Raw genomic sequence first — 18849 nt, 5'->3', positions numbered from 1 at the left:
ATAGTCAATAATTTTCTAAGTATACTTGCTTGAAAATTGCTGTGCAAAGTTTTATGATGCCCAGCAGAGTTTTTCTGATGGATAAAACCCAAGACATGTCACATGCTGTGTGCAGATAAGTACTTACAAATAATTTTAGCAGTTTGACAAAACACTAAATTCAATTGTGCAAATTAGTAAATACAATCTATTTTGAGAGTTTTGAAAAAACAACATTCAGTTGAAATTCACTCAGGAAATTGACTACAATAAGATAATAGAACCATTTCAAAGAATCTGAGAATTTGGGCTCGTCCGGGATTTGAACCCGGGACCTCTCGCACCCTAAGCGAGAATCATACCCCTAGACCAACGAGCCACCTACCTGAAGATTTTTCTTTGGATTTTTCAATTGATTTCTAGAAAATAGCTTTTTGTTTTTAAAACACCATATACATTTATGTAAAAATGAATTTGTAGAAATAAAATATTTCCTTATGGTCCAGTAGATAGTTTTCTAAGGTATGCATATAGGAAAAGTGCAGGGACAAGATTTGTGAGTGCCTACAGAGTTTGGACTTCTCTCATGGATGAAGCTAAAGACTTGTCATATGCAATGTACAAATCATGCTTCCAGACACAGAAGAAAGGCAAAAGAATACCTTGCAATTTCATTTTTGAACTTTTTGTGTTTCAAAGTGAGACTATTCTTTTAAAACATTCAAAGCTATCTAGACAGAAGGGAACTTGCAGTTTTCCTGATATACCACAATACGGTTGAAATTTTAATAAGTATGCTCTTATTTGTAGTACAACTAAAATGTTTTCGTAAGATTCTATTGATAGTTTTCTATGTGTGCTTATTTGGAAAGTGCAGTGTCAAGATATAAAAATGGCGACAGAGTTTGGACTTGTCTGATCGATAAAACCCAAGACTTGTAAAAAGCTATGTGTAAATCATGCATAAATAGAAGAAAGGCAATAGGAAAATGATGAAGGCAAGATTCATAAGTATGTACAAATTCTATTGGGAGAATGGCAAAAACAAAACTCAGTTGATGCTATTGACTTAGCCAATTGAGAAAATCAGATATATATAAACCATGAGATGCACCGTAAAAAGAAAGAGAGGGCTCGTCAGGGAATTGAACCAGGGACCTGTCGCGCCCAAAACGAAAATCATAGAATCATCAAGTAAGCATGTTTTATTTGATATCTTAACCAATTTTATGTGAAAATTATATTATTTTAAAGCAGTCACTAATGTGTACAAGGAGGAAATATTAGCATAAATAAAATATTTCCTAATAGTCAATAATTTTCTAAGTATACTTGCTTGAAAATTGCTGTGCAAAGTTTTATGATGCCCAGCAGAGTTTTTCTGATGGATAAAACCCAAGACATGTCACATGCTGTGTGCAGATAAGTACTTACAAATAATTTTAGCAGTTTGACTAAAAACAAAATTCAATTGTGCAAATTAGTAAATACAATCTATTTTGAGAGTTTTGAAAAAACAACATTCAGTTGAAATTCACTCAGGAAATTGACTACAATAAGATAATAGAACCATTTCAAAGAATCTGAAAATTTGGGCTCGTCCGGGATTTGAACCCGGGAGCTCTCGAACCCTAAGCGAGAATCATACCCCTAGACCAACGAGCCACCTACCTGAAGATCTTTCTTTGGATTTTCCAATTGATTTTTAGAAAATAGCTTTTTGTTTTTAAAACACCATATAAATTTATGTAAAAATGAATTTGTAGAAATAAAATATTTCCTTATGGTCCAGTAGATAGTTTTCTAAGGTATGCATATAGGAAAAGTGCAGGGACAAGATTTGTGAGTGCCTACAGAGTTTGGGCTTCTCTCATGGACGAATCTAAAGACTTGTCATATGCAATGTACAAATCATGCTTCCAGACACAGAAGAAAGGCAAAAGAAAACCTTGCAATTTCATTTTTTAACTTTTTGTGTTTCAAAGTGAGACTATTCTTTTAAAACATTCAAAGCTATCTAGACAGAAGGGAACCTGCAGTTTTCCTGATATACCACAATACGGTTGAAATTTGAATAAGTATGCTCTTATTTGTAGTACAACTAAAATGTTTTCGTAAGATTCTATTGATAGTTTTCTATGTGTGCTTATTTGGAAAGTGCAGTGACAAGATATAAAAATGGCGACAGAGTTTGGACTTGTCTGATCGATAAAACCCAAGACTTGTAAAAAGCTATGTGTAAATCATGCATAAATAGAAGAAAGGCAATAGGAAAATGCTGAAGGCAAGATTCATAAGTATGTACAAATTCTATTGGGAGTATGGCAAAAACAAAACTCAGTTGATGCTATTGACTTAGCCAATTGAGAAAATCAGATATATATAAACCATGAGATGCACCATAAAAAGAAAGAGAGGGCTCGTCAGGGAATTGAACCAGGGACCTGTCGCGCCCAAAACGAAAATCATAGAATCTTCAAGTAAGCATGTTTTATTTGATATCTTAACCAATTTTATGTGAAAATTATATTATTTTAAAGCAGTCACTAATGTGTACAAGGAGGAAATATTAGCATAAATAAAATATTTCCTAATAGTCAATAATTTTCTAAGTATACTTGCTTGAAAATTGCTGTGCAAAGTTTTATGATGCCCAGCAGAGTTTTTCTGATGGATAAAACCCAAGACATGTCACATGCTGTGTGCAGATAAGTACTTACAAATAATTTTAGCAGTTTGACAAACCACTAAATTCAATTGTGCAAATTAGTAAATACAATCTATTTTGAGAGTTTTGAAAAAACAACATTCAGTTGAAATTCACTCAGGAAATTGACTACAATAAGATAATAGAACCATTTCAAAGAATCTGAAAAATTGGGCTCGTCCGGGATTTGAACCCGGGACCTCTCGCACCCTAAGCGAGAATCATACCCCTAGACCAACAAGCCACCTACCTGCAGATTTTTCTTTGGATTTATCAATTGATTTCTAAAAAATAGCTTTTTGTTTTTAAAACACCGTATACATTTATGTAAAAATGAATTTGTAGAATAAATAAAATATTTCCTTATGGTCCAGTAGATAGTTTTCTAAGGTATGCATATAGGAAAAGTGCAGGGACAAGATTTGTGAGTGCCTACAGAGTTTGGGCTTCTCTCATGGACGAATCTAAAGACTTGTCATATGCAATGTACAAATCATGCTTCCAGACACAGAAGAAAGGCAAAAGAAAACCTTGCAATTTCATTTTTTAACTTTTTGTGTTTCAAAGTGAGACTATTCTTTTAAAACATTCAAAGCTATCTAGACAGAAGGGAACCTGCAGTTTTCCTGATATACCACAATACGGTTGAAATTTGAATAAGTATGCTCTTATTTGTAGTACAACTAAAATGTTTTCGTAAGATTCTATTGATAGTTTTCTATGTGTGCTTATTTGGAAAGTGCAGTGACAAGATATAAAAATGGCGACAGAGTTTGGACTTGTCTGATCGATAAAACCCAAGACTTGTAAAAAGCTATGTGTAAATCATGCATAAATAGAAGAAAGGCAATAGGAAAATGCTGAAGGCAAGATTCATAAGTATGTACAAATTCTATTGGGAGTATGGCAAAAACAAAACTCAGTTGATGCTATTGACTTAGCCAATTGAGAAAATCATATATATATAAACCATGAGATGCACCGTAAAAAGAAAGAGAGGGCTCGTCAGGGAATTGAACCAGGGACCTGTCGCGCCCAAAACGAAAATCATAGAATCATCAAGTAAGCATGTTTTATTTGATAACTTAACCAATTTTATGTGAAAATTATATTATTTTAAAGCAGTCACTAATGTGTACAAGGAGGAAATATTAGCATAAATAAAATATTTCCTAATAGTCAATAATTTTCTAAGTATACTTGCTTGAAAATTGCTGTGCAAAGTTTTATGATGCCCAGCAGAGTTTTTCTGATGGATAAAACCCAAGACATGTCACATGCTGTGTGCAGATAAGTACTTACAAATAATTTTAGCAGTTTGACAAAAAACAAAATTCAATTGTGCAAATTAGTAAATACAATCTATTTTGAGAGTTTTGAAAAAACAGCATTCAGTTGAAATTCACTCAGGAAATTGACTACAATAAGATAATAGAACCATTTCAAAGAATCTGAAAATTTGGGCTCGTCTGAGATTTGAACCCGGGACCTCTCGCACCGTAAGCGAGAATCATACCCCTAGACCAACGAGCCACCTACCTGAAGACTTTTCTTTGTATTTTTCAATTGATTTTTAGAAAATAGTTTTTTGTTTTTAAAACACCATATACATTTATGTAAAAATGAATTTGTAGAATAAATAAAATATTTCCTTATGGTCCAGTAGATAGTTTTCTAAGGTATGCATATAGAAAAAGTGCAGGGACAAGATTTGTGAGTGCCTACAGAGTTTGGGCTTCTCTCATGGACGAAGCTAAAGACTTGTCATATGCAATGTACAAATCATGCTTCCAGACACAGAAGAAAGGCAAAAGAAAACCTTGCAATTTCATTTTTTAACTTTTTGTGTTTCAAAGTGAGACTATTCTTTTAAAACATTCAAAGCTATCTAGACAGAAGGGAACCTGCAGTTTTCCAGATATACCACAATACGGTTGAAACTTGAATAAGTATGCTCTTATTTGTAGTACAACTAAAATGTTTTCGTAAGATTCTATTGATAGTTTTCTATGTGTGCTTATTTGGAAAGTGCAGTGACAAGATATAAAAATGGCGACAGAGTTTGGACTTGTCTGATCGACAAAACCCAAGACTTGTAAAAAGCTATGTGTAAATCATGCATAAATAGAAGAAAGGCAATAGGAAAATGATGAAGGCAAGATTCATAAGTATGTACAAATTCTATTGGGAGAATGGCAAAAACAAAACTCAGTTGATGCTATTGACTTAGCCAATTGAGAAAATCAGATATATATAAACCATGAGATGCACCATAAAAAGAAAGAGAGGGCTCGTCAGGGAATTGAACCAGGGACCTGTCGCGCCCAAAACGAAAATCATAGAATCTTCAAGTAAGCATGTTTTATTTGATATCTTAACCAATTTTATGTGAAAATTATATTATTTTAAAGCAGTCACTAATGTGTACAAGGAGGAAATATTAGCATAAATAAAATATTTCCTAATAGTCAATAATTTTCTAAGTATACTTGCTTGAAAATTGCTGTGCAAAGTTTTATGATGCCCAGCAGAGTTTTTCTGATGGATAAAACCCAAGACATGTCACATGCTGTGTGCAGATAAGTACTTACAAATAATTTTAGCAGTTTGACAAAACACTAAATTCAATTGTGCAAATTAGTAAATACAATCTATTTTGAGAGTTTTGAAAAAACAACATTCAGTTGAAATTCACTCAGGAAATTGACTACAATAAGATAATAGAACCATTTCAAAGAATCTGAGAATTTGGGCTCGTCCGGGATTTGAACCCGGGACCTCTCGCACCCTAAGCGAGAATCATACCCCTAGACCAACGAGCCACCTACCTGAAGATTTTTCTTTGGATTTTTCAATTGATTTCTAGAAAATAGCTTTTTGTTTTTAAAACACCATATACATTTATGTAAAAATGAATTTGTAGAAATAAAATATTTCCTTATGGTCCAGTAGATAGTTTTCTAAGGTATGCATATAGGAAAAGTGCAGGGACAAGATTTGTGAGTGCCTACAGAGTTTGGACTTCTCTCATGGATGAAGCTAAAGACTTGTCATATGCAATGTACAAATCATGCTTCCAGACACAGAAGAAAGGCAAAAGAATACCTTGCAATTTCATTTTTGAACTTTTTGTGTTTCAAAGTGAGACTATTCTTTTAAAACATTCAAAGCTATCTAGACAGAAGGGAACTTGCAGTTTTCCTGATATACCACAATACGGTTGAAATTTTAATAAGTATGCTCTTATTTGTAGTACAACTAAAATGTTTTCGTAAGATTCTATTGATAGTTTTCTATGTGTGCTTATTTGGAAAGTGCAGTGTCAAGATATAAAAATGGCGACAGAGTTTGGACTTGTCTGATCGATAAAACCCAAGACTTGTAAAAAGCTATGTGTAAATCATGCATAAATAGAAGAAAGGCAATAGGAAAATGATGAAGGCAAGATTCATAAGTATGTACAAATTCTATTGGGAGAATGGCAAAAACAAAACTCAGTTGATGCTATTGACTTAGCCAATTGAGAAAATCAGATATATATAAACCATGAGATGCACCGTAAAAAGAAAGAGAGGGCTCGTCAGGGAATTGAACCAGGGACCTGTCGCGCCCAAAACGAAAATCATAGAATCATCAAGTAAGCATGTTTTATTTGATATCTTAACCAATTTTATGTGAAAATTATATTATTTTAAAGCAGTCACTAATGTGTACAAGGAGGAAATATTAGCATAAATAAAATATTTCCTAATAGTCAATAATTTTCTAAGTATACTTGCTTGAAAATTGCTGTGCAAAGTTTTATGATGCCCAGCAGAGTTTTTCTGATGGATAAAACCCAAGACATGTCACATGCTGTGTGCAGATAAGTACTTACAAATAATTTTAGCAGTTTGACTAAAAACAAAATTCAATTGTGCAAATTAGTAAATACAATCTATTTTGAGAGTTTTGAAAAAACAACATTCAGTTGAAATTCACTCAGGAAATTGACTACAATAAGATAATAGAACCATTTCAAAGAATCTGAAAATTTGGGCTCGTCCGGGATTTGAACCCGGGAGCTCTCGAACCCTAAGCGAGAATCATACCCCTAGACCAACGAGCCACCTACCTGAAGATCTTTCTTTGGATTTTCCAATTGATTTTTAGAAAATAGCTTTTTGTTTTTAAAACACCATATACATTTATGTAAAAATGAATTTGTAGAATAAATAAAATATTTCCTTATGGTCCAGTAGATAGTTTTCTAAGGTATGCATATAGAAAAAGTGCAGGGACAAGATTTGTGAGTGCCTACAGAGTTTGGGCTTCTCTCATGGACGAAGCTAAAGACTTGTCATATGCAATGTACAAATCATGCTTCCAGACACAGAAGAAAGGCAAAAGAAAACCTTGCAATTTCATTTTTTAACTTTTTGTGTTTCAAAGTGAGACTATTCTTTTAAAACATTCAAAGCTATCTAGACAGAAGGGAACCTGCAGTTTTCCAGATATACCACAATACGGTTGAAACTTGAATAAGTATGCTCTTATTTGTAGTACAACTAAAATGTTTTCGTAAGATTCTATTGATAGTTTTCTATGTGTGCTTATTTGGAAAGTGCAGTGACAAGATATAAAAATGGCGACAGAGTTTGGACTTGTCTGATCGATAAAACCCAAGACTTGTAAAAAGCTATGTGTAAATCATGCATAAATAGAAGAAAGGCAATAGGAAAATGATGAAGGCAAGATTCATAAGTATGTACAAATTCTATTGGGAGAATGGCAAAAACAAAACTCAGTTGATGCTATTGACTTAGCCAATTGAGAAAATCAGATATATATAAACCATGAGATGCACCATAAAAAGAAAGAGAGGGCTCGTCAGGGAATTGAACCAGGGACCTGTCGCGCCCAAAACGAAAATCATAGAATCTTCAAGTAAGCATGTTTTATTTGATATCTTAACCAATTTTATGTGAAAATTATATTATTTTAAAGCAGTCACTAATGTGTACAAGGAGGAAATATTAGCATAAATAAAATATTTCCTAATAGTCAATAATTTTCTAAGTATACTTGCTTGAAAATTGCTGTGCAAAGTTTTATGATGCCCAGCAGAGTTTTTCTGATGGATAAAACCCAAGACATGTCACATGCTGTGTGCAGATAAGTACTTACAAATAATTTTAGCAGTTTGACAAACCACTAAATTCAATTGTGCAAATTAGTAAATACAATCTATTTTGAGAGTTTTGAAAAAACAACATTCAGTTGAAATTCACTCAGGAAATTGACTACAATAAGATAATAGAACCATTTCAAAGAATCTGAAAAATTGGGCTTGTCCGGGATTTGAACCCGGGACCTCTCGCACCCTAAGCGAGAATCATACCCCTAGACCAACAAGCCACCTACCTGCAGATTTTTCTTTGGATTTATCAATTGATTTCTAAAAAATAGCTTTTTGTTTTTAAAACACCATATACATTTATGTAAAAATGAATTTGTAGAATAAATAAAATATTTCCTTATGGTCCAGTAGATAGTTTTCTAAGGTATGCATATAGGAAAAGTGCAGGGACAAGATTTGTGAGTGCCTACAGAGTTTGGGCTTCTCTCATGGACGAATCTAAAGACTTGTCATATGCAATGTACAAATCATGCTTCCAGACACAGAAGAAAGGCAAAAGAAAACCTTGCAATTTCATTTTTTAACTTTTTGTGTTTCAAAGTGAGACTATTCTTTTAAAACATTCAAAGCTATCTAGACAGAAGGGAACCTGCAGTTTTCCTGATATACCACAATACGGTTGAAATTTGAATAAGTATGCTCTTATTTGTAGTACAACTAAAATGTTTTCGTAAGATTCTATTGATAGTTTTCTATGTGTGCTTATTTGGAAAGTGCAGTGACAAGATATAAAAATGGCGACAGAGTTTGGACTTGTCTGATCGATAAAACCCAAGACTTGTAAAAAGCTATGTGTAAATCATGCATAAATAGAAGAAAGGCAATAGGAAAATGCTGAAGGCAAGATTCATAAGTATGTACAAATTCTATTGGGAGTATGGCAAAAACAAAACTCAGTTGATGCTATTGACTTAGCCAATTGAGAAAATCAGATATATATAAACCATGAGATGCACCGTAAAAAGAAAGAGAGGGCTCGTCAGGGAATTGAACCAGGGACCTGTCGCGCCCAAAACGAAAATCATAGAATCATCAAGTAAGCATGTTTTATTTGATAACTTAACCAATTTTATGTGAAAATTATATTATTTTAAAGCAGTCACTAATGTGTACAAGGAGGAAATATTAGCATAAATAAAATATTTCCTAATAGTAAATAATTTTCTAAGTATACTTGCTTGAAAATTGCTGTGCAAAGTTTTATGATGCCCAGCAGAGTTTTTCTGATGGATAAAACCCAAGACATGTCACATGCTGTGTGCAGATAAGTACTTACAAATAATTTTAGCAGTTTGACAAAAAACAAAATTCAATTGTGCAAATTAGTAAATACAATCTATTTTGAGAGTTTTGAAAAAACAGCATTCAGTTGAAATTCACTCAGGAAATTGACTACAATAAGATAATAGAACCATTTCAAAGAATCTGAAAATTTGGGCTCGTCTGGGATTTGAACCCGGGACCTCTCGCACCGTAAGCGAGAATCATACCCCTAGACCAACGAGCCACCTACCTGAAGACTTTTCTTTGTATTTTTCAATTGATTTTTAGAAAATAGTTTTTTGTTTTTAAAACACCATATACATTTATGTAAAAATGAATTTGTAGAATAAATAAAATATTTCCTTATGGTCCAGTAGATAGTTTTCTAAGGTATGCATATAGAAAAAGTGCAGGGACAAGATTTGTGAGTGCCTACAGAGTTTGGGCTTCTCTCATGGACGAAGCTAAAGACTTGTCATATGCAATGTACAAATCATGCTTCCAGACACAGAAGAAAGGCAAAAGAAAACCTTGCAATTTCATTTTTTAACTTTTTGTGTTTCAAAGTGAGACTATTCTTTTAAAACATTCAAAGCTATCTAGACAGAAGGGAACCTGCAGTTTTCCAGATATACCACAATACGTTTGAAACTTGAATAAGTATGCTCTTATTTGTAGTACAACTAAAATGTTTTCGTAAGATTCTATTGATAGTTTTCTATGTGTGCTTATTTGGAAAGTGCAGTGACAAGATATAAAAATGGCGACAGAGTTTGGACTTGTCTGATCGATAAAACCCAAGACTTGTAAAAAGCTATGTGTAAATCATGCATAAATAGAAGAAAGGCAATAGGAAAATGATGAAGGCAAGATTCATAAGTATGTACAAATTCTATTGGGAGAATGGCAAAAACAAAACTCAGTTGATGCTATTGACTTAGCCAATTGAGAAAATCAGATATATATAAACCATGAGATGCACCATAAAAAGAAAGAGAGGGCTCGTCAGGGAATTGAACCAGGGACCTGTCGCGCCCAAAACGAAAATCATAGAATCTTCAAGTAAGCATGTTTTATTTGATATCTTAACCAATTTTATGTGAAAATTATATTATTTTAAAGCAGTCACTAATGTGTACAAGGAGGAAATATTAGCATAAATAAAATATTTCCTAATAGTCAATAATTTTCTAAGTATACTTGCTTGAAAATTGCTGTGCAAAGTTTTATGATGCCCAGCAGAGTTTTTCTGATGGATAAAACCCAAGACATGTCACATGCTGTGTGCAGATAAGTACTTACAAATAATTTTAGCAGTTTGACAAACCACTAAATTCAATTGTGCAAATTAGTAAATACAATCTATTTTGAGAGTTTTGAAAAAACAACATTCAGTTGAAATTCACTCAGGAAATTGACTACAATAAGATAATAGAACCATTTCAAAGAATCTGAAAATTTGGGCTCGTCCGGGATTTGAACCCGGGACCTCTCGCACCCTAAGCGAGAATCATACCCCTAGACCAACAAGCCACCTACCTGAATATTTTTCTTTGGATTTTTCAATTGATTTTAAGAAAATAGCTTTTTGTTTTTAAAACACCATATACATTTATGTAAAAATTAATTTGTAGAAATAAAATATTTCCTTATGGTCCAGTAGATAGTTTTCTAAGGTATGCATATAGGAAAAGTGCAGGGACAAGATTTGTGAGTGCCTACAGAGTTTGGACTGCTCTCATGGATGAAGCTAAAGACTTGTCATATGCAATGTACAAATCATGCTTCCAGACACAGAAGAAAGGCAAAAGAATACCTTGCAATTTCATTTTTGAACTTTTTGTGTTTCAAAGTGAGACTATTCTTTTAAAACATTCAAAGCTATCTAGACAGAAGGGAACCTGCAGTTTTCCTGATATACCACAATACGGTTGAAATTTTAATAAGTATGCTCTTATTTGTAGTACAACTAAAATGTTTTCGTAAGATTCTATTGATAGTTTTCTATGTGTGCTTATTTGGAAAGTGCAGTGTCAAGATATAAAAATGGCGACAGAGTTTGGACTTGTCTGATCGATAAAACCCAAGACTTGTAAAAAGCTATGTGTAAATCATGCATAAATAGAAGAAAGGCAATAGGAAAATGATGAAGGCAAGATTCATAAGTATGTACAAATTCTATTGGGAGAATGGCAAAAACAAAACTCAGTTGATGCTATTGACTTAGCCAATTGAGAAAATCAGATATATATAAACCATGAGATGCACCGTAAAAAGAAAGAGAGGGCTCGTCAGGGAATTGAACCAGGGACCTGTCGCGCCCAAAACGAAAATCATAGAATCATCAAGTAAGCATGTTTTATTTGATATCTTAACCAATTTTATGTGAAAATTATATTATTTTAAAGCAGTCACTAATGTGTACAAGGAGGAAATATTAGCATAAATAAAATATTTCCTAATAGTCAATAATTTTCTAAGTATACTTGCTTGAAAATTGCTGTGCAAAGTTTTATGATGCCCAGCAGAGTTTTTCTGATGGATAAAACCCAAGACATGTCACATGCTGTGTGCAGATAAGTCCTTACAAATAATTTTAGCAGTTTGACTAAAAACATAATTCAATTGTGCAAATTAGTAAATACAATCTATTTTGAGAGTTTTGAAAAAACAACATTCAGTTGAAATTCACTCAGGAAATTGACTACAATAAGATAATAGAACCATTTCAAAAAATCTGAAAATTTGGGCTCGTCCGGGATTTGAACCCGGGACCTCTCGCACCCTAAGCGAGAATCATACCCCTAGACCAATGAGCCACCTACCTGAAGATTTTTCTTTGGATTTTTCAATTGATTTTTAGAAAATAGCTTTTCGTTTTTAAAACACCATATACATTTATGTAAAAATGAATTTGTAGAATAAATAAAATATTTCCTTATGGTCCAGTAGATAGTTTTCTAAGGTATGCATATAGAAAAAGTGCAGGGACAAGATTTGTGAGTGCCTACAGAGTTTGGACTTCTCTCATGGATGAAGCTAAAGACTTGTCATATGCAATGTACAAATCATGCTTCCAGACACAGAAGAAAGGCAAAATAATACCTTGCAATTTAATTTTTGAACTTTTTGTGTTTCAAAGTGAGACTATTCTTTTAAAACATTCAAAGCTATCTAGACAGAAGGGAACCTGCAGTTTTCCTGATATTCCACAATACGGTTGAAATTTGAATAAGTATGCTCTTATTTGTAGTACAACTAAAATGTTTTCGTAAGATTCTATTGATAGTTTTCTATGTGTGCTTATTTGGAAAGTGCAGTGACAAGATATAAAAATGGCGACAGAGTTTGGACTTGTCTGATCGATAAAACCCAAGACTTGTAAAAAGCTATGTGTAAATCATGCATAAATAGAAGAAAGGCAATAGGAAAATGATGAAGGCAAGATTCATAAGTATGTACAAATTCTATTGGGAGAATGGCAAAAACAAAACTCAGTTGATGCTATTGACTTAGCCAATTGAGAAAATCAGATATATATAAACCATGAGATGCACCGTAAAAAGAAAGAGAGGGCTCGTCAGGGAATTGAACCAGGGACCTGTCGCGCCCAAAACGAAAATCATAGAATCATCAAGTAAGCATGTTTTATTTGATATCTTAACCAATTTTATGTGAAAATTATATTATTTTAAAGCAGTCACTAATGTGTACAAGGAGGAAATATTAGCATAAATAAAATATTTCCTAATAGTCAATAATTTTCTAAGTATACTTGCTTGAAAATTGCTGTGCAAAGTTTTATGATGCCCAGCAGAGTTTTTCTGATGGATAAAACCCAAGACATGTCACATGCTGTGTGCAGATAAGTACTTACAAATAATTTTAGCAGTTTGACAAAACACTAAATTCAATTGTGCAAATTAGTAAATACAATCTATTTTGAGAGTTTTGAAAAAACAACATTCAGTTGAAATTCACTCAGGAAATTGACTACAATAAGATAATAGAACCATTTCAAAGAATCTGAAAATTTGGGCTTGTCCGGGATTTGAACCCAGGACCTCTCGCAGCCTAAGCAAGAATCATACCCCTAGACCAACGAGCCACCTACCTGAAGATTTTTCTTTGGATTTTTCAATTGATTTTTAGAAAATAGCTTTTCGTTTTTAAAACACCATATACATTTATGTAAAAATGAATTTGTAGAATAAATAAAATATTTCCTTATGGTCCAGTAGATAGTTTTCTAAGGTATGCATATAGAAAAAGTGCAGGGACAAGATTTGTGAGTGCCTACAGAGTTTGGACTTCTCTCATGGATGAAGCTAAAGACTTGTCATATGCAATGTACAAATCATGCTTCCAGACACAGAAGAAAGGCAAAATAATACCTTGCAATTTAATTTTTGAACTTTTTGTGTTTCAAAGTGAGACTATTCTTTTAAAACATTCAAAGCTATCTAGACAGAAGGGAACCTGCAGTTTTCCTGATATTCCACAATACGGTTGAAATTTGAATAAGTATGCTCTTATTTGTAGTACAACTAAAATGTTTTCGTAAGATTCTATTGATAGTTTTCTATGTGTGCTTATTTGGAAAGTGCAGTGACAAGATATAAAAATGGCGACAGAGTTTGGACTTGTCTGATCGATAAAACCCAAGACTTGTAAAAAGCTATGTGTAAATCATGCATAAATAGAAGAAAGGCAATAGGAAAATGATGAAGGCAAGATTCATAAGTATGTACAAATTCTATTGGGAGAATGGCAAAAACAAAACTCAGTTGATGCTATTGACTTAGCCAATTGAGAAAATCAGATATATATAAACCATGAGATGCACCGTAAAAAGAAAGAGAGGGCTTGTCAGGGAATTGAACCAGGGACCTGTCGCGCCCAAAACGAAAATCATAGAATCATCAAGTAAGCATGTTTTATTTGATATCTTAACCAATTTTATGTGAAAATTATATTATTTTAAAGCAGTCACTAATGTGTACAAGGAGGAAATATTAGCATAAATAAAATATTTCCTAATAGTCAATAATTTTCTAAGTATGCTTGCTTGAAAATTGCTGTGCAAAGTTTTATGATGCCCAGCAGAGTTTTTCTGATGGATAAAACCCAAGACATGTCACATGCTGTGTGCAGATAAGTACTTACAAATAATTTTAGCAGTTTGACAAAACACTAAATTCAATTGTGCAAATTAGTAAATACAATCTATTTTGAGAGTTTTGAAAAAACAACATTCAGTTGAAATTCACTCAGGAAATTGACTACAATAAGATAATAGAACCATTTCAAAGAATCTGAAAATTTGGGCTCGTCCGGGATTTGAACCCAGGACCTCTCGCACCCTAAGCAAGAATCATACCACTAGACCAACGAGCCACCTACCTGAAGATTTTTCTTTGGATTTTTCAATTGATTTTTAGAAAATAGCTTTTTGTTTTTAAAACACCATATACATTTATGTAAAAATGAATTTGTAGAATAAATAAAATATTTCCTTATGGTCCAGTAGATAGTTTTCTAAGGTATGCATATAGGAAAAGTGCAGGGACAAGATTTGTGAGTGCCTACAGAGTTTGGACTTCTCTCATGGATGAAGCTAAAGACTTGTCATATGCAATGTACAAATCATGCTTCCAGACACAGAAGAAAGGCAAAAGAATACCTTGCAATTTCATTTTTGAACTTTTTGTGTTTCAAAGTGAGACTATTCTTTTAAAACATTCAAAGCTATCTAGACAGAAGGGAACCTGCAGTTTTCCTGATATACCACAACACGGTTGAAATTTTAATAAGTATGCTCTTATTTGTAGTACAACTAAAATGTTTTCGTAAGATTCTATTGATAGTTTTCTATGTGTGCTTATTTGGAAAGTGCAGTGTCAAGATATAAAAATGGCAACAGAGTTTGGACTTGTCTGATCGATAAAACCCAAGACTTGTAAAAAGCTATGTGTAAATCATGCATAAATAGAAGAAAGGCAATAGGAAAATGATGAAGGCAAGATTCATAAGTATGTACAAATTCTATTGGGAGAATGGCAAAAACAAAACTCAGTTGATGCTATTGACTTAGCCAATTGAGAAAATCAGATATATATAAACCATGAGATGCACCGTAAAAAGAAAGAGAGGGCTTGTCAGGGAATTGAACCAGGGACCTGTCGCGCCCAAAACGAAAATCATAGAATCATCAAGTAAGCATGTTTTATTTGATATCTTAACCAATTTTATGTGAAAATTATATTATTTTAAAGCAGTCACTAATGTGTACAAGGAGGAAATATTAGCATAAATAAAATATTTCCTAATAGTCAATAATTTTCTAAGTATGCTTGCTTGAAAATTGCTGTGCAAAGTTTTATGATGCCCAGCAGAGTTTTTCTGATGGATAAAACCCAAGACATGTCACATGCTGTGTGCAGATAAGTACTTACAAATAATTTTAGCAGTTTGACAAAACACTAAATTCAATTGTGCAAATTAGTAAATACAATCTATTTTGAGAGTTTTGAAAAAACAACATTCAGTTGAAATTCACTCAGGAAATTGACTACAATAAGATAATAGAACCATTTCAAAGAATCTGAAAATTTGGGCTCGTCTGGGATTTGAACCCAGGACCTCTCGCACCCTAAGCAAGAATCATACCCCTAGACCAACGAGCCACCTACCTGAAGATTTTTCTTTGGATTTTTCAATTGATTTTTAGAAAATAGCTTTTTGTTTTTAAAACACCATATACATTTATGTAAAAATGAATTTGTAGAATAAATAAAATATTTCCTTATGGTCCAGTAGATAGTTTTCTAAGGTATGCATATAGGAAAAGTGCAGGGACAAGATTTGTGAGTGCCTACAGAGTTTGGACTTCTCTCATGGATGAAGCTAAAGACTTGTCATATGCAATGTACAAATCATGCTTCCAGACACAGAAGAAAGGCAAAAGAATACCTTGCAATTTCATTTTTGAACTTTTTGTGTTTCAAAGTGAGACTATTCTTTTAAAACATTCAAAGCTATCTAGACAGAAGGGAACCTGCAGTTTTCCTGATATACCACAATACGGTTGAAATTTTAATGTATGCTCTTATTTGTAGTACAACTATAATGTTTTCGTAAGATTCTATTGATAGTTTTCTATGTGTGCTTATTTGGAAATTGCAGTGTCAAGATATAAAAATGGTAACAGAGTTTGGACTTGTCTGATCGATAAAACCCAAGACTTGTAAAAAGCTATGTGTAAATCATGCATAAATAGAAGAAAGGCAATAGGAAAATGATGAAGGCAAGATTCATAAGTATGTACAAATTCTATTGGGAGAATGGCAAAAACAAAACTCAGTTGATGCTATTGACTTAGCCAATTGAGAAAATCAGATATATATAAACCATGAGATGCACCGTAAAAAGAAAGAGAGGGCTCGTCAGGGAATTGAACCAGGGACCTGTCGCGCCCAAAACGAAAATCATAGAATCATCAAGTAAGCATGTTTTATTTGATATCTTAACCAATTTTATGTGAAAATTATATTATTTTAAAGCAGTCACTAATGTGTACAAGGAGGAAATATTAGCATAAATAAAATATTTCCTAATAGTCAATAATTTTCTAAGTATACTTGCTTGAAAATTGCAGTGCAAAGTTTTATGATGCCCAGCAGAGTTTTTCTGATGGATAAAACCCAAGACATGTCACATGCTGTGTGCAGATAAGTACTTACAAATAATTTTAGCAGTTTGACTAAAAACAAAATTCAATTGTGCAAATTAGTAAATACAATCTATTTTGAGAGTTTTGAAAAAACAACATTCATTTGAAATTCACTCAGGAAATTGACTACAATAAGATAATAGAACCATTTCAAAGAATCTGAAAAGTTGGGCTCGTCCGGGATTTGAACCCGGGACCTCTCGCACCCTAAGCGAGAATCATACCCCTAGACCAACGAGCCACCTACCTGAAGATTTTTCTTTGGATTTTTCAATTGATTTTTAGAAAATAGCTTTTTGTTTTTAAAACACCATATACATTTATGTAAAAATGAATTTGTAGAATAAATAAAATATTTCCTTATGGTCCAGTAGTTAGTTTTCTAAGGTATGCATATAGAAAAAGTGCAGGCACAAGATTTGTGAGTGCCTACAGAGTTTGGGCTTCTCTCATGGACGAATCTAAAGACTTGTCATATGCAATGTACAAATCATGCTTCCAGACACAGAAGAAAGGCAAAAGAAAACCTTGCAATTTCATTTTTTAACTTTTTGTGTTTCAAAGTGAGACTATTCTTTTAAAACATTCAAAGCTATCTAGACAGAAGGGAACCTGCAGTTTTCCTGATATACCACAATACGGTTGAAATTTGAATAAGTATGCTCTTATTTGTAGTACAACTAAAATGTTTTCGTAAGATTCTATTGATAGTTTTCTATGTGTGCTTATTTGGAAAGTGCAGTGACAAGATATAAAAATGGCGACAGAGTTTGGACTTGTCTGATCGATAAAACCCAAGACTTGTAAAAAGCTATGTGTAAATCATGCATAAATAGAAGAAAGGCAATAGGAAAATGATGAAGGCAAGATTCATAAGTATGTACAAATTCTATTGGGAGAATGGCAAAAACAAAACTCAGTTGATGCTATTGACTTAGCCAATTGAGAAAATCAGATATATATAAACCATGAGATGCACCGTAAAAAGAAAGAGAGGGCTTGTCAGGGAATTGAACCAGGGACCTGTCGCGCCCAAAACGAAAATCATAGAATCATCAAGTAAGCATGTTTTATTTGATATCTTAACCAATTTTATGTGAAAATTATATTATTTTAAAGCAGTCACTAATGTGTACAAGGAGGAAATATTAGCATAAATAAAATATTTCCTAATAGTCAATAATTTTCTAAGTATGCTTGCTTGAAAATTGCTGTGCAAAGTTTTATGATGCCCAGCAGAGTTTTTCTGATGGATAAAACCCAAGACATGTCACATGCTGTGTGCAGATAAGTACTTACAAATAATTTTAGCAGTTTGACAAAACACTAAATTCAATTGTGCAAATTAGTAAATACAATCTATTTTGAGAGTTTTGAAAAAACAACATTCAGTTGAAATTCACTCAGGAAATTGACTACAATAAGATAATAGAACCATTTCAAAGAATCTGAAAATTTGGGCTCGTCTGGGATTTGAACCCAGGACCTCTCGCACCTTAAGCAAGAATCATACCCCTAGACCAACGAGCCACCTACCTGAAGATTTTTCTTTGGATTTTTCAATTGATTTTTAGAAAATAGCTTTTTGTTTTTAAAACACCATATACATTTATGTAAAAATGAATTTGTAGAATAAATAAAATATTTCCTTATGGTCCAGTAGATAGTTTTCTAAGGTATGCATATAGGAAAAGTGCAGGGACAAGATTTGTGAGTGCCTACAGAGTTTGGACTTCTCTCATGGATGAAGCTAAAGACTTGTCATATGCAATGTACAAATCATGCTTCCAGACACAGAAGAAAGGCAAAAGAATACCTTGCAATTTCATTTTTGAACTTTTTGTGTTTCAAAGTGAGACTATTCTTTTAAAACATTCAAAGCTATCTAGACAGAAGGGAACCTGCAGTTTTCCTGATATACCACAATACGGTTGAAATTTTAATGTATGCTCTTATTTGTAGTACAACTAAAATGTTTTCGTAAGATTC

The 18849-nt window shown here is 33.0% G+C and overlaps 11 non-coding genes across 11 annotated transcripts; all 11 read right to left on the bottom strand.

Annotated features, from left to right (window-relative positions):
* Window positions 1-286: 286 nt before the first annotated feature.
* TRNAP-AGG (transfer RNA proline (anticodon AGG)) lies at window positions 287-358 on the bottom strand. Its single transcript has one exon. It is a non-coding gene; the product is annotated as a tRNA-Pro (tRNA).
* Window positions 359-2858: 2500 nt separating this feature from the next.
* Window positions 2859-2930, bottom strand: TRNAP-AGG (transfer RNA proline (anticodon AGG)). The gene has a single exon. It is a non-coding gene; the product is annotated as a tRNA-Pro (tRNA).
* Window positions 2931-5436: 2506 nt separating this feature from the next.
* TRNAP-AGG (transfer RNA proline (anticodon AGG)) lies at window positions 5437-5508 on the bottom strand. The gene has a single exon. It is a non-coding gene; the product is annotated as a tRNA-Pro (tRNA).
* A 2503-nt stretch (window positions 5509-8011) lies between these two features.
* Window positions 8012-8083, bottom strand: TRNAP-AGG (transfer RNA proline (anticodon AGG)). Its single transcript has one exon. It is a non-coding gene; the product is annotated as a tRNA-Pro (tRNA).
* A 1217-nt stretch (window positions 8084-9300) lies between these two features.
* Window positions 9301-9372, bottom strand: TRNAR-ACG (transfer RNA arginine (anticodon ACG)). Its single transcript has one exon. It is a non-coding gene; the product is annotated as a tRNA-Arg (tRNA).
* Window positions 9373-10589: 1217 nt separating this feature from the next.
* Window positions 10590-10661, bottom strand: TRNAP-AGG (transfer RNA proline (anticodon AGG)). Its single transcript has one exon. It is a non-coding gene; the product is annotated as a tRNA-Pro (tRNA).
* Window positions 10662-11875: 1214 nt separating this feature from the next.
* On the bottom strand, window positions 11876-11947 carry TRNAP-AGG (transfer RNA proline (anticodon AGG)). The gene has a single exon. It is a non-coding gene; the product is annotated as a tRNA-Pro (tRNA).
* A 2506-nt stretch (window positions 11948-14453) lies between these two features.
* TRNAP-AGG (transfer RNA proline (anticodon AGG)) lies at window positions 14454-14525 on the bottom strand. The gene has a single exon. It is a non-coding gene; the product is annotated as a tRNA-Pro (tRNA).
* Window positions 14526-15742: 1217 nt separating this feature from the next.
* TRNAP-AGG (transfer RNA proline (anticodon AGG)) lies at window positions 15743-15814 on the bottom strand. The gene has a single exon. It is a non-coding gene; the product is annotated as a tRNA-Pro (tRNA).
* A 1215-nt stretch (window positions 15815-17029) lies between these two features.
* TRNAP-AGG (transfer RNA proline (anticodon AGG)) lies at window positions 17030-17101 on the bottom strand. Its single transcript has one exon. It is a non-coding gene; the product is annotated as a tRNA-Pro (tRNA).
* Window positions 17102-18318: 1217 nt separating this feature from the next.
* On the bottom strand, window positions 18319-18390 carry TRNAL-AAG (transfer RNA leucine (anticodon AAG)). The gene has a single exon. It is a non-coding gene; the product is annotated as a tRNA-Leu (tRNA).
* Window positions 18391-18849: the final 459 nt, after the last annotated feature.

The sequence above is a fragment of the Taudactylus pleione genome, unplaced genomic scaffold (genome assembly GCF_031769625.1).
Source record: "Taudactylus pleione unplaced genomic scaffold, aTauple2 ptg000317l, whole genome shotgun sequence".
Taxonomy (NCBI): Eukaryota; Metazoa; Chordata; class Amphibia; order Anura; family Myobatrachidae; genus Taudactylus; species Taudactylus pleione.
Note: the sequence above shows the minus strand (reverse complement) of the source record. Positions and strands in the feature narration are given on the sequence as shown.